Genomic DNA, 15762 nt, shown 5'->3' on the forward strand with positions numbered 1-15762 from the left:
ATTACTTAATGTGTAAGTATTGGTAAGGCATCATATTTATAAAGTAGTATTTAATTAAATCTCCTAGCAAATTTGGATTAACAGGAAAAAAAAATTAGGATTCAAAAAAGGATCCTAAATCCTTTCATGCCTTCTCAGATATTGCTCCAAGTGTAATAAATTAGGCTAAGTTTAGAAATTTAGGAGGAAAAAGGGATTTTTTAAACGGAAAAAATCATAAACCCTTAGTATCCTTTGTAAAAACAGGTACTGCGTTGCGGTTATTTATTGTAGGGAAATCATCAAGAAACAGGCACAGCAGGAGCCGCGCAGCTGGAACAAAGCTGCTCTGAGCGACTTAGTTAAAGAACACTGTCAACAATATTTATATTATGCCCCGAATGTGCTAAGTTTTTTACGTGCTATTAAGGAGATAAGATCACATACCGAGGGCGGTGTTTGGCCACGCGCTCAGAGCCAGGGAGTCTGGCCGGGCGCTGCTTCTGCTCCGCTCGGAGCTTTGGCGTTGCACAGAGTGCCCTTCTGCTCAGGGCGGCCAGGCCTAGCGCTGCTCTGTCTCTCCCCAGGGCTCTCCAAACGCGCCCTTCCCAGCCCCACCGTCCTCGGGAAACGGCAGCGAGACACGGGATTGAACGAAGGAAGAACGACCTTCTCCTAGCGCAGTGGGCTACTGAGGAGCACACGTGTCTAAGTGCAAAGGGTCTGCTCGGAGGCAGATCCCCACTCAGGGAAGTCAAAGTGGGTGGATTTAACGCCCCTTTCCAGCACATACAGGCTTTGGCTGCCCTGTTGGCACGTGTCTTAGCTCTGCTGAGGTTGCCCCGCTTTGTCTATACCGGCTCGAGGGGGAAGGCCTTGCAGATGGTTTCACAAATGCAAAGGAACACGTGAAATATTACATTGGGCCCCAGGTGCATGAGAGCAGCCTTATGCAAATTTGCATGTGTCGATACAGACACTCTCATAGGATGTGTTTATAAAATAACACATGCAGAACACATTAAAAATGAATGTGCGTGTGTTTATTACTCCTGATTACTTAGCCAACATATTTCTGTTGTAAAACGTTCCTCGTTGGAAGACGCTGACCACGAGGGTGCACACTGGTACCCATTCCCAGAGCAGGGAAAAGACTTTCCCCAGCAAACTTCTCTTGGCTGCCCCTAGGACTCTGCTACGTGCTGATGCTGGTTGCTGCCCACAGGTGGCAGTGAACCTTCGCTGTTTGCTGGAGAAAAAGCACCAAAATCTCCTCCCTGACTTGGGTTTGTTAGTGGACAGCTGCGAAACAGCCTCATTCCACCTAAAGCCGTTTGAGGTGCTTTAATTCTGCTTTTGGGGAACTGTGTTAGCTGAGGGGTGGCTGGGCTTCCATTCCTGTCTTTATACACCACAATATTATTTGTATGATTGGCCAGTCAGAATGCAGGCAATCTACTGAAAAATCCAAATTCCAGATGTCAAAGCCTTGCAAGATCATTAGAGAGTTACACTATATGCTGCAGAGATGGTGGCCATTTCGTTGTGTGTATTTGCCTATATATATTCCTGAGGGAAAAAGACAGAGCAAAGTACCAGGGGGAAAAAAAAAAAAAAAAAGTAGGTATATTAGTGAAGATCAGAAATTGTTTATGTGTTTAGGCTGTTCAGAGCACCAAACTTCGTTATCAACAATCATAACATCCCGTGGATTTTCCAAAGGATAAAGTCACAGTTGTTGACACTTAAGCTCTTCTCTCTCCCATGTCCTTTAGCACAACAAAGTTGGTTAGGTTTCCTATGAAACAGTGATACACATTTCTGACGTTCCAAAATACATGCTGAGTGCAAGCTTTTAAACCTGCACAGATAAACAGATTAGATTAAAGGACTCTCAGAACAAATGGCACTGAGCAGAAAAACAGCTATTAAGTTATATTTATACAGTCTGTATGTTGAAGATGTGTGTGTATAAAATCTGGGTAAACGTCTCTACATTTTCCTCCAAAAACAAGTAACTACATGAAGTGTGTAGGGTTCGCCCTCCCCTCTCCTCTCCTGCAATAGCAGGAAGCTTCAAAGTGAAGAGTAACGTCAGCAAACTGAAAAAGCAAACAAATGTAATTTTTCTCAAACAGATCACTGCCCAAATGTGAATTGCACTATGTGTCTTTTCTCTGCTCCCTGACAGCTGTGCACATCTGCCACGCAACTAGAAAGCCATTGCATATGGTGCCACCTGTGTCTTGATACGTATCTACCAGCCAGCTTTTGCCATCATATATGTCTTTGCATCGCTGCTGAATCTGCTGGGATTGCACGCATGTAACTGAGAGTTTAATCCCAGGGAAGCTCTGTTGTGCTGCCCAGTGACTAAGTTCAGTGGACTTCAGTGGAGCCACAGGGATGTAACTGAGACCAGAACTGACCTATTTATCCGTAAGCACCTTTGATAGCAAATCCTCTCACCAGCATGGTGCCCTGAGGGGGAAGGTTCCTCTATAGATGGTTATCCTGACAAACAGTGATTTTTGCTACTCAGCACCTCCAACTTGGCGGGTTGATTTTCAGGCAAATATCGCAATGTGATTACTGTTATTTTCTTGTAAAAAGGCAGGGTTCTTTGAATCCTCTGCCCCAACTTGCTGGATTGCTGTGATGGCTCAAGTCCAGTCGGGAACACCAGTTAGGAGGTTTCTTTGATGGGAAATGCACCCAGGAACAGGCCTGAGAGATCACCAGGACCCTGCCTTTCTGAGGTGACAACTGGACTTGGTTCTCCACAGGGCAGCAGGTTCATCATCCTCTGGACTGAGCTATTCTGTTATCAGAGGGTACGGTACTCGTAAAAGGGTCTATAAAAACAGCCTGTGCTTGACCTATAAGGATTTTGGGCATCATTTTTAACTACGAAAGAGATAAGTCGAGGGAAACAATCAAATATAAAATTGCTCTCTTTTTTTGCTTTTTTTCTTTTTGCATGCTGTTGAAATTGAAGAGATCCTTTAAGACTGTTTTACTTTGTATACTTTGCGCATTTAACAGCCTTTTGTACGGAGTCAGTTTCACATGGTCTGCACACGGCAATTTTATGCAGGAAAAAAAAAATATTCACATACGAAGCAAAGCCAGAACCGTCTGGCACATAGCTCGTGGGGACAGATGGTGCCACCTGCATCCTCAAGCAAGAGTGGTCCCAGCCAGGTCTGCAGACAATGACCTATTTAAATGAGGGGAAAAGCACACTAGCTGTCTCCTCTGTGTGAACGCAGAACATTCACAGTAATAGAGTGACAAAAAGGAACCATTAGAGCGCTGGGTTTCCACAATGAAGCATAGCTCTCAGGAAAAAAAAAAACAAAAACGTCCTCACCTGCTATTAAATCCTGGTATTTCTTTCTTGCCACTTGCTTCTCATCTGAAGACATGTTCAAACCATGGGTTCTGGGTTTGCACAGAAAATCTAAAATTCTTGTCCTCCCTCCTTCCCCATCTCTGCTTGAGATTATCAAGACTCCAGGTTTACTTTAAGATCTTTACTAGATTTGCTATTTGCAGTTGTGTACTCTTTGCGAAAAACTAAAGAAGCATGGTTTTTGTTCTTAGTATAAGTCTTTCTCCTGTATGGTACATAGAGAAGTACGTCTTTGTGCTGATTGTATTTGTACAAAATACAACTTTGTACTTTGTACCAATAAGTACATCTTTGAACTTATTTGGGCTTAAATCCAGCAGGTGCTTCAGATCCTTGCATGTGGTGATAAAGGTAACATGCCCTAAGATTTAGCAGTTCAGAGCTTAGAAACATAATTTCTAAATATATAATATAACTTGACCATTTGTGCCTAAGGATACTTGCAAAAATTTCATCAGTCACATTTTTTCATTTTTCTGCTGTTTCAGTCTTTTTTTTTTTTTGGTTTGGTCTGAATAGAGATGCACTAGGCCATTTTTTCATGGTGCTGTTTTCTCAGTCAAATTATATAAATGTCAAATAATCATGCTACCTTCAAATGCATATTACAAGATTTTTATAAATTTAGCAAGAATTCTTTCCATCTGAATTTTGGGATAAAGTTCAGGGCATTCTTTAATCTAAGAGCTTGGCTTTATCTATTTGTAGCTGTAATCATTTATTGTGAAAGAGTTTGGGATGGAAAAATAAGCTCTGCCCTCAGTACTGTCAGGCACCGTGAGAGCAAACGTGACAAGGGAATCTGCACCAGTAAGCTCAAGGACATATTTTCATTTTTCTTTTATAAGCTCTTTTCTTATTAGTCTAGAGACAATGAATTAAACACGTTTTAAAAACGTATCAACACATATGTTTTCATAAAGTGTATTTCCATTTTAGTGTGCAGATATGTAGGATGTCCTCTTTGCTAAGAAAGTCTTGATAAACTCATGCTACATGGGATTTTATTAAAAGAAATGTACAAGGACTTTACAGTTAACTCATTGAATTTTTCAAATGAATCAAATTAAACAGCAAAAGGTAGGTAAAGTTCTTCTTATGTTTGAGTTATAACAAAACCACATGAGGAGTTTTTAAGCAAGGGCAGTCTGCACACAGCTTTGGGCAGAATCACGATGCTGCACTTAAAAACAGCATTGAAGTGTCATGTGTGCAAGTATGCAATAGTGAGAAAATGAAGGCTCTAAACTGCTTCTCTTTCTGAAAATTTCACTTCGTAGACCTCTCCAGAAGGGCTCTTGAATAGCAAAATGATCACATAGTTACAAGCAAACATTTTCCTTCAAGTATTTTTGGCAAGTCATTTTCCAGCATAATATTAATGAATTTGAATTCATTAGGAATGTAGGAATTTCGCATTCCTAATGCAAAATGGTTAATTTCACCTAATGCTGTATGAGCGCCACTCTTTTTCAAGGGAGGTTATTTTTGCCAGATCCTGCTGTGTGGTATAATATCTATCTCAACAATGATATGCCAGAAAACCTGTAGGCAGTACTTTCTAACCCTTTCTAAAATTCTGAGAGATAGTTATTTCATCCCAAATTTTAAATATGAAGAAAATGGCAATGGTTAGTATGACAGGCCAGCAGACAGGCAAGGCTTTGCGGGAAAAAAAGTGGGTTTTAAGCAGAGATTTGAAGGAGAATTTGCAGTCTAAAATTATTTAGACTGACAAAATGCTACTCTCAGTCAATGGAGGCAGTATGGGGAAAAAAAAAAAAAAAAAAGCTTGTTTGAAAAATCTAACAACTGGGTGTTGGATGTTAGCAGTAGAGGTGAGAATCGACATCTAAGTCACCAATGAGAGATGAAATAGTGGTGTGGAGAGGCTGGGAAGGGCTCTGGAAGTAAAATCATACATTTTGCGCTAAACACTGTAGAGCACTGAGAGGTGGTAGAGGGAGATAAAACAGAATCGATTCAGTAAAATTTCTTGGTGAAAAAAAAGGGATTTTGTGGAAGGGTACTGATTGTAGATACAAGGTTATTCTTCTTTTTTAGAGATTTTTGTTTTATTGTTGGGGTTTTTTTTTTTTTTTTTTGGATTGTATTCAAAACCTTGTCCAGCAGGGGAATTTCATATTGCTGCTAATCAAAGGTAACAAAACGGGGACCTTGTACATATAAAGCTAGCTTCACTCACTAACTGCTGGGATTCCATATTTTAGAAACTTTGAAGTCAGCTGTGCTTGCTGCTCACCTTTGGGAGCTACGTCTGCAGATGTCTCTGAACTCACCACCTGATGCACCAGCACTACATTTTGCACACTCAGCTGTCCTCATGCAGAAATCGACATGGGGATTTAGTAACCTTCATAGTAACACATGGAAAAAGTCTGTGATGTCTTGGGAAGGAAACTCCAAAGAAGTTCAACCATCCCCAGAAAGGGGAATGGTTGGGCAGAAGCAAAGTGGCTGCTCAGGAGGACACTCATTCTGGGAGGATGCTCCAGGGAACATGAAATGGCGGGGGGTGGGGGGGGTTGTAATATTTTCCTTCATATGAATCCCTATATTCTTTATTTGCAAGCAGAATTGCATAATGAACATTTACAGCATGGATGCTTGTAAACACAACTTGTTACATACACCTCTTGTGAGCAATCCCTCATCATGTTTAATGTTGGGAGGAAGGACACCAGAAGTCTATGTGCATGAAGAAGCTACAAGGATCCTTTCCTGAAGGAATGTGCTCACTGCCCATTCTGCTGTCCACAAACATGCTTGGAAGTCCAGGAGTCATGGTTTGGATACTGAAGAGGTTGGACATTGCAGGTAAGGTCAGATTTGTCCAAGAAAACTCCTACGTTTCTCCACTCAAGAAGGACTAGGTAACATTGATGTTACCATAATAATCCTGCCTCCTCTTTGTAGAGAAGAACTCCCCCCCACACAAGCTTACTTCAAACAAAAGCACTAATTGGACTCAACCATACCAGTCCCATCAGAAGAACTGGGACAGGATAAACCTCCTAAATGTCAGGAAACAGAGAAGATGATCGGTGTAGTCCTGTTATTTATACAGCTGTTTTAGAGTTGGTCTGGTGTCAGAAAAAGGCTTCTTGCATCCATGTTTCCCAAGGAGATCTTTTCTTCAATTTGCTGCAAGTGTAGCTGGTTTCCTGGCATGGGAGGCAAAGGTTTCTGCCAGTGTGTGAAGATATCCTGCGCAGAAGGCATGCCCTGCTTACTATACACAGTCCCTGCTAATCTGTAACTGAACAGAACAACGAAGGGTGCATCTTGAACTGGTTTGTGGGGCATAATTTCCTCTCCAGGTCTTGCTGCTCACGTGTTTCTGTAAACATTGACTCACTGCTGTGCCATACTTGAAATGAACAACTTTGGCTGTCTCCTGTAACTTGTTCGTAAACACCAAACAGAAAACCAGTTCTAAAAGCGGTGGAGATAACATCTTAATGATGTAGGTGGTTACACACTGAGGCCGAAACGTCCCACTTTCCACCCACGTGGTCCTCAAGTTAAATTTCCGTGACCTTCAAAACTGCTGCTTTCAAAACATGGCTGGCAGTAGTCACAAGGATAAAGAAACACCTTGCACATGCATCTCCCTCCTCTCACCTGCAGTGTGCAAGGATGTGTGCACTGCGAAGCAAAATCTCACTTTACCTCAAAACCCCCAGGAAAAAGGAAAAAAAATGCTCTATCTGTTCTTTTGCACAAAAAAACAAGCAAACAACAACAAAAAAAACCCAGTGCAGTGTTTCCTAGGCCACCCATTAGGACATAAGCAAAGAGTTTGGGGAGCCCTTTTGCCAACATGACTGCGGTGAGCAAAGAGATTTATATCACTGAGGGATATAACAGCTTTTTCTTATAGGGAAAATAACTTCCCTAAGAATCTCCCCATGATGTTGAAATGATACTTGGGTTGGACCAGCAATGCAGTAAGATTAGGACATGATTTCACAAGGTGCCTAAGCAGGGGTGCTGCTGAAGAGATGTTCTGGTAGGTACCGTTGCTAGCTCTCAGCTATTAGTTCATGGCAAAAGAGACATGCAGCATGGGCAATGTGTGGCCAATGGGCAATGTTTGGATCCAAAATTTTTTAAACTTTCCTGAAGGACTGGCACTTTTTTTTCTTCTTCCTTCAAAGATATTTAAGAAGTGACAGAAGCTAAAAACTTTCCTCCTGCTTTCTCCCATCCAGGATAACCCGTCAGTGAAGGACAACTACTGCAAAGAGGAATCTGGGCCAAAATCTGCCCGTATGCATAAACAAAATGCTGCTGAAGAAGGTGCCTTTCTTTTACACCAGGAGGAGAGAGGCCTCTTTCCTACAGCTGTTCTTCAATTTCAACTAAAAATCATACATTGTAATTCTCTTCTGAAGTAAAATCGATGCTCGGTCCCAAAAGCAGTTTTGAGAAGTGTCAGGAGAGTTTTAGTGAGCTGGCAAAAGATGAACACCTTGAGATAGAAGAATGTATTATTAGAGAGGTAAAGTGCCTGCTACACATTGATCACTTGGTGTGGGTGCTTTAATCACCAGAGAAATCTTGTGCTGGTGGCAAGAAAACCTCCCTGTTTTTGGACACTAACGACCTCAGCACCATCACTTCCAGGCTCCCCTGTCTATAGTCATTATGCCATAAATTAATTCATATAAATAATTCATGCCATTAATTCACAACCAGGGTTGATATGTGTTTCTGCTCCTCTTTGGGGGGGTACTATTGATTCCCTGTCAACAGACACCCCCCAATGCAAAAGAGCCCCATTTTCTCTCCAAATCCATCTGAAGGAAAAGCCTTGTCTCCTTGCGTGCCGAATGCCTAATATGAACCACTAAGTGAGACCTATTTTTATAGGTAGTTCAAAGCCCTGGTATGTGTCACCTAACACAGCCAGCTGCACTGCTCTAATCACTCAGATTCATAGGAAATCTGGGACCTCTCCACCACACCATACCAGGACAACAAAGGCTGTTTTCATAGACTTTGGCAACTTTTATGAGGCTGAAATAATCGCCAACATTTTGGGGTGTGCCACAGCCCGTTCAGTTCTCATTATAATTCCTCTCTATCATTTAAAATGTCACTTTCAGTAAGACTCAGAATACCTCTTCCAACAAAATAAAAGGGATCCTAATATCTGTATCAGTATCTTTAGCTGTCCTTCTCTGCATTTCCATGAAGAAAGTGGAGAAGGACAACGGCTCTACTGTGCTGCTAAGGAAGAAAGAATATATAAGGAGTGATTTTTTGGGAGCTTAAACATAACTTCACATTCTGCTTTTCAGTCATACTAAGGGTAGCACTTTGTGAAAGGAGCCAAAGGATGAGAAGTGAGGCTATTGCTTTACCCCTTGCAAACTGATAGGATGCCTTTTCTTTCTGTCATTGAGCAGTGGAACCCATTTCTAGAGAGCATTAGATACAAGATAAACTCCATTGTCTTAAATACAGAATTTAAACCATATAAATACTAGTGTCAGTGGCAAAACTCTCACTGGCAGCAGTGTCACATAGAGGATTTGGCAAATAGCAGCAGTAGTCAAGCTGTTGTATTTTAAAGTCATGTACTTGATAAAACTGTGCACATAACAGGTTTCTACATCCCATGGTATATTTTAGATCATGATGTCATGTACAGAAACTGTCACAGAGCCTGATGTCACATTCCTCCTCAAAAATCAGTTTAGTCAGAAAAAAAGGCCTTTACAGGGTCAGTGTTCTGTTACTGTACAGGATCTGTTTTAACAGGGGCTTGAGAGAAAAATCTGTAAAACACAGAATGTACAATGTATTCTTGCAAAGAAAGTTGGTATGTGTGATGTCAGCTTACTGAAGAATTACTTGGCAGATGGAGGAGAAACAACAAAACCCGTAAAACCCAGCTAAAACTTTGGATGATCTTGCAACTAATTGCACTGCAGCTGTCCAGCAGTGGGCCTTACTTCTTTACACCTCCAGAAATATTTAATTTCTTAGGCATGCCTAAGAATTCTGGGTTATTCATATTTGAATATTTACAAAAGTTTATGCTTTGCAACCAAGAGCAATCCAAGACCAGAATTCCCCCATATTCTCTGATTTCTTCCCTATTCCCTTGATGACTGGACAATACAGTGCAGCTGGACAGAATTTTAAGCATGCATTTCTTATGCCATCTGTACGTTTTCTCTGTCAGCCTCTCCTGCCATCCCCCACCGTATCATGTGGAAAGCAGGATTCAGCAAAAAAGAACAGAGAAAAACTTTCCTATAAAACTTTTTATTTTTCCATGAGAGTGATGTAGCAAGACCAGTTGTCCTGCTGCTTACCTCCTCTCCAACAGAGGCAGGCAACCAGAACCAGCTCAGGGGTGTCTCCATGTGAACTCTAATGTGTGTGTTCACACATAATGAGGGCTGTAATAATAATATTGAGAAGAGATGAGCCAGACCAGGTCCCTCCTCAGTGTTTGCGGTCTGCTCTGAGATGTTTAGATGGGAGATCAGCACCAGAACTGAGTAATTTAAAGCTATAAAGCTCATGTGTTTTAGCAACCTTAATTTCTACCTTTTGCTGGTGTGTAGGTAGCCAGCTCTTGGCTACTATTTTGCTGGCTGTATTTGAAGTGCAGTGGACATGGTGTCCAAGTTGTAATGGTTATAGTAGATTTACGCTACAGTTTTCTGCCACTTGTTTTCATTACTTAGGAGCTCTGCCAGTGTGAAGTAGTAAAACAGGAGCACAAGGTTCATGATGAGCTTCGTCAGTTGGGTGTGAAGTAAAAGAATGTCCATTGACATCATGCTGGGCCCTTATGCGTCCAGCTCTGACGAGCTGCCAGATCTGTTGTCTGGGTCACAGAGACACAGTGTTTCCTAATGACAGGCGTGATTTATGTGGGTGAAGAAAATGAGGATGAGCTGCAATTTGCTCTTCAAAACAGCTTTCACACATTTTGTGGACTTTGTGTTGGAGATGCCCCATTTGTTGCTTTGCGTTTTTGGTTAGTGTTGCTCCATGCGACCGCCGCTACCTTTAGCATTTGACATGGCATGTCTGCCATCACTTGAGCCCTGCCAAGAACCCTGACCAAACTATTCATCAGTGTTACCCCTCTGCCTCCAGTGCAATGTGATTGCTTCCCAAGCTCCTGATGTCTCATGCCACTGTGCATCGAATAGTTTCTCTCATGTAAGCGAGCATTAGCAAATATGCTTCCAAGGATTACATATTTTACACTGTCTGCTTTTCTGATCAGGTAAATTCAGTTAAATACAGAGTCCTGATCAATGGTCACGTTCAAAAACAAATAAAAAAGAATGAAAAAAATACCTTGTGTTACTTTTCTTGTCACTAACCACAGAAATTAACTGTGAAGAAGCGGTAAGGGGTATAGATAACATCCAAACATATCCAAATGCAAGCCTTTTCTGGTAATCTAAGATCAAATTATACTCACTAAACTGTTTTATATGCTTTGTTATTTGATAGGGGTCAGTCAGTGGAAAAACAGAAATTGTTAGGATATTATGTGATCAACATGTCCCTAATTCTGTATACTTCACTTTCAGACCTTCTAGAATTCTGTTGCCTGCAAAAACAACCCATATATATTTTGTTAGCTTTGGCATAGATACAGAAGTTGGCCTTTCTGGAACAGACATTTAGCTTGTGACCTTTTATATCCTGCATTCAGCTCTTCTAAAATAATAAGTGGTAGGTCTAAACATTTATATTTTCAGATATTAGCTACTTACTGCATATTCTCATGTTACTTAGAAGACATTTGTAGCACATGTTCAGCAAGTGAATAAAAAGGAATATGCCAACATGTTTTCTTGATAATGTTATTTGTGTCCATTTCCGTAAACATTTATTTATGTCCCTAATCTTTATGCGTTATGGGTCCTTTCCACTCTTTCTATACCATAATGAACAAAACGTGGTACCTTTATTTGCAAAAATGTTTGAAAAACTGAAGTAACCGTATCATATCTGGACAAATTTTGCCTCTAGTTAGATGACAATTAACATATTAATAAGATTATATTAACTTTATAAGCACCCTAATCATACTTATGTCAAGTGCAATCATTTAGAGCCAGCTTTCTCTCACGACAAAAAGATCTGGCAAGAACAGCAGAAAGATCTGCACCTCTGTTATAAAAAGATAGGATCCTTCCCGCTTTTTTAACATAATAATGTCCAGTCACTTCTCTTCTGGCCAGCTTTGGCCATTAGATCAGTTTCCATAGTGTCTGAACTTGTAGAACCATCAGTTTATGGATCTGATTCACTTTTAGGAAAGCTGCCTTGGAAAAGTAGGTGAAAACTCTGAGTGATGCTATGAATCTTGCCTGAGAATTCCAACTTGTTACTTACATCACCAAAGCAAGGCACTGCTTCATTAATTTATATAGGAGGATCTGATACATTCATTTCCCCTTGAGGTCTAGTATGCCTCTGTTACGCTGGTTACACAATGTTTTTATAGAGACAGCAGTGGTAATAAGGTTTGTTTTGTCTTTTTTTTTTTTTTTTCCCCCCGAGTAACTCAAAACCAGTTTTAACAAATTGGGACTATGGCTCTTCAGTGGATGTTCAATGTAGTTCACCACCCTGTAGGAAATGTTCTTCATCTATTTAATTGTAAAAACAAATTTCAAATTAATTTCAAATTACCTTAAAACAGCCTTTCCTTTCAACTGTGAGTTTTCAGAAACCACCTGATGAGAAAATGTAATACGAATGCAATCATAGCTCCAGATGAAAGTCCTTCATCATTGCCCTAAGAGCCTGTTCAGAAACAAGACAGTGGTTATTTGCAGTCATGAATTTCTAATGCTTCCTTTCTATATCCATTTCCATCAGCAGACATTTCTGAAAAAATACCTCTCCACCAAAAAAAAAAAAAAGTGAAAAATTAAAGGCAGAAGGACCTGTCAGGAAAAGCAAGATGTTCTCCCTTTTCTGAAGGATTTTACTTCATTCTTTCCCCAGCTACGCACATGGTGTAAATTTATTATTTACAATGCTCACACAGGAAGAGTTTGACTGATGAGATAATCTTTCTCCAGAAAGACTTTATTCCAACAGGAAAAAATACATGTAACCTAACCATGCATGTTAAGTAAAGAACTGTAAAGTCAGTAAGAAATACTGCTTGAAGCAGCAAGATTTTTATTTTATTATTTTTTAGAAAAGCTACATGAAGCTGAGACAACTCATGGCATAGGCTAGAGCAGCTACAGGATATTGCCCTTCTATTAATTAGAGAGAGAGTAAGCCTGTTCCCTCCAGTTCAACCTATTTTGCCAGCAATATTTCCAGACCAAACTGTGTGGGAAGTCTGTTCCTCTCATAAGAGCCAGGGATGCATCTTCCACGTATCCTCTAAACCTAAACACCATCACCAGCATTAAAGTATGGGCCAATACAAGATAAATACAGTCAGTTTCCTATGCATGTACATGCACATTCACATACAGAGTGCCAACTTTCTGGTTCAGGGCAAAAAACTCCTCAACATTGTGGCAAAACTCCCTAGTGTTAAAAAAATAAAACAACAACAAACAAAAAATTACTCTGTTACTTCAATTTGGATTTTAATATTAAATTCATTACAATAATTTCCAGAGGCCTAAAACTCCCTCAGGATGGTGGGACTTTGCACCTTGTCCATCTGAGATTTTATTAGTGTCTTCCACCATGAATTTCAAATGAGGTCAGTTTATTTCCTCTTCTAAAATTTTAATGACAAAAAAGATTTCCAATGTGAATTATGAGTACATTTTTTATATAGTGATAACACTGAATATTTTAATAAAAAATATGAACTAGTGAAGGAGAATGTATTCATTCATCTTGTGATTACTGTAGTTATCTGTCACAAATTTCTAACGTTTCCTTTCTGTACCCGTTTCAATCAGCAGGCCTTTCTGAAAAACACCACTCCACCAAAAAAAAAAAAAAAAAGTGATCTGGCAGGAAAAAGACAGGCTGATTTTTTACACACACACATACACACACACACGGAGTGCATTGATCACCCAGAAATGGTACCAGACTTCAAAGCTGGATATATTTTGTAAGGGAAGAAATGACTGGAAAGCAAAATTCTCCCAATCTTCCCCCAGTTCTGCTGAATTTTGGTGGGACTTACAGGATCACCCTTTTCATCTCCAGTAGACCCTTATGCTTCTTCTCCACACCTTTTGCAAAGGTTGTAATCGATAACCTAGGAGCACAGTGCACTTCCCAAAATTAAACCTTCCAAGCAGCATTGGAGAAGCTGAGGTCTGAACCACGAATAATATATGTAGGACAATGTTCTGCAGCCCAAGGAAAGAGAAGTGATGACTATCTAAGTTACTTTTCATGGGATTCTTGCCTTTCTGTTTTAATTAATTTGCACACATATCTTGTTGTAGCTGACCGGGTAACTCTGATTACTCCACCATCCCAGATATCGTCATAGGCATTTATATGTTTCAGGCTTTGTCCCCACGTTTGGATGACTTCAGGCACTCTTACTCATTGTTTTTAGACGGAGTGGCTGGGACAGTAATAGCAGTGACTGTGGAGCAATAGAAAGTAAATTCATTCACTTCTTCAGCCTCAACTCTTTTTGAACCATTCCCAACACTTCCCTCTTTAATTCAAATTTGAAATGTTAGAAGAGATACTCTATAGTCTGTTCCAGCTATAAAATCATATTTTCCTTCTCATTCTGAGTGTCTGCAATTGTTCTCTCATAGTGCTTAACCTTTAAAGTCAGGAGGTCATTTGGAAGCTCTCCAGTCTGAAATGCGAACGTCCATATTTAAAATACAGAAACCTTTTAAAATGTTGAAGGTATTTTTATTTGAAAGCTCAGTTTATAATGACTGTTGTCCATCAACCCAGAACTGCTTTCTCGCCAGGGATCTTTATTGTTTCTTTCTTATTACATGGTATAACAATTCTTTGGTACTCATTTCCTGAAGAAGATTACTTTTCAGTATCAAACTTCGCCAACGGGCCTTTTTTGAGCCAAAGTCTGCAAATCTGCATTGCAATGAAGCAGGGCGGCTTTCCAGGCACTGCCGATTGCAGAGAGAAGTCTGATGTCTGTTCTACCATTTCGTTCTCTGTGCATTTACTGCTGATCATGAATGTATGCACTCTGGGCTGTACTCACCTAAGAATTAGAGTTTCTCGCAATGAAACACAAAACCAAGAGAAACTCGACTGGTTTTGAGTTTCATTACAAAATCAAAACTCAGTCCAATTTTGTCTAAAGGCTTGCTAAGGTTCTCAAAGCCTTTGAAATAAACTGGGTGCACTTATGACTCAGCCTAGGCAGATTTACGGTTTCATATTGAAACAGGCATTTGAAAAAAAAAAAAAAAAAAGAAAGGAAAAATAAAGTGCATCACAAGGAGTTAGAAATAAGGGCACATAATTTAAATGCACTGTAGTAATTTGGGAGCCCCTGTCCTGTTTTTGAAACTACCTCTGTGAATTGTGATATTTGAATGTTTGGCATTGAGCTCCAGGGCTAAAGAAGTGAGTTTTGGCTTGATTGCATGGTTTTTGTGTTGTGTGAGTTGTTCATACAAGGTATTTTGCTCCTTCTTGTCCAAAATTAATAGTTCAGTTATTTTGAAAACAAAACAAAGAAAAACACACTTCCTTGGGATAGACATTCAAATCAAAAGGAGAAAAATGGGCCCATTTATGTTAAGTAGAGCAGAGAAATAAATTAATATGTGGGTACTTTACAAAGTAAAGCTACCTGGCACCATGTTTGTCCCTTACTCTCTTACAAGCATGTAGAATGAAATATTTATAATAACATTGCATAGAAGTAATTTAAATATCTCAACCAAAACTTGATATTTTGGTTCCTTCTGAACCTTGAAAAGAGTTACAAAACATGCAGCCCAACATGAATGTTAAATTTATGAAAGAAAGACTGTGGCCAAACTTACCAAAGGAATACTTACCTCTATGTGAAAAATGGAGCAGTTCCAACAGGAGAAGATTGTTCGCCGTTTTGGATCTTTCCTCCTTTCTTTCTATGGATGACTGCAGTTGTGCCATATACAGTGCTAGCGGTATAACTTTTCAATTTACAGCTAGGTATTAAAAAGGACAGTGTAGATCAAGTAGGTAAGGGCATTGTGGATGGATATAAATTTCCCTTGTGTTGTGTATTTGTGCATCACATCTTGCCATCTCTATGACTGGTTGTGAGCCTTCCCTTTTCAAAAAGCATACACATTTTTGAAAGTTCTAATGCTTTTGAAAGTTCTAATTACTCAATTGTAATTATTTCCTTCGACAATCTTTAGTTGGTCAGTTCT

Source organism: Tinamus guttatus, unplaced genomic scaffold (assembly GCF_059628265.1).
Source record: "Tinamus guttatus ecotype Peru unplaced genomic scaffold, ASM5962826v1 Tinamus_guttatus_pri_ptg000050l, whole genome shotgun sequence".
NCBI lineage: Eukaryota > Metazoa > Chordata > Aves > Tinamiformes > Tinamidae > Tinamus > Tinamus guttatus.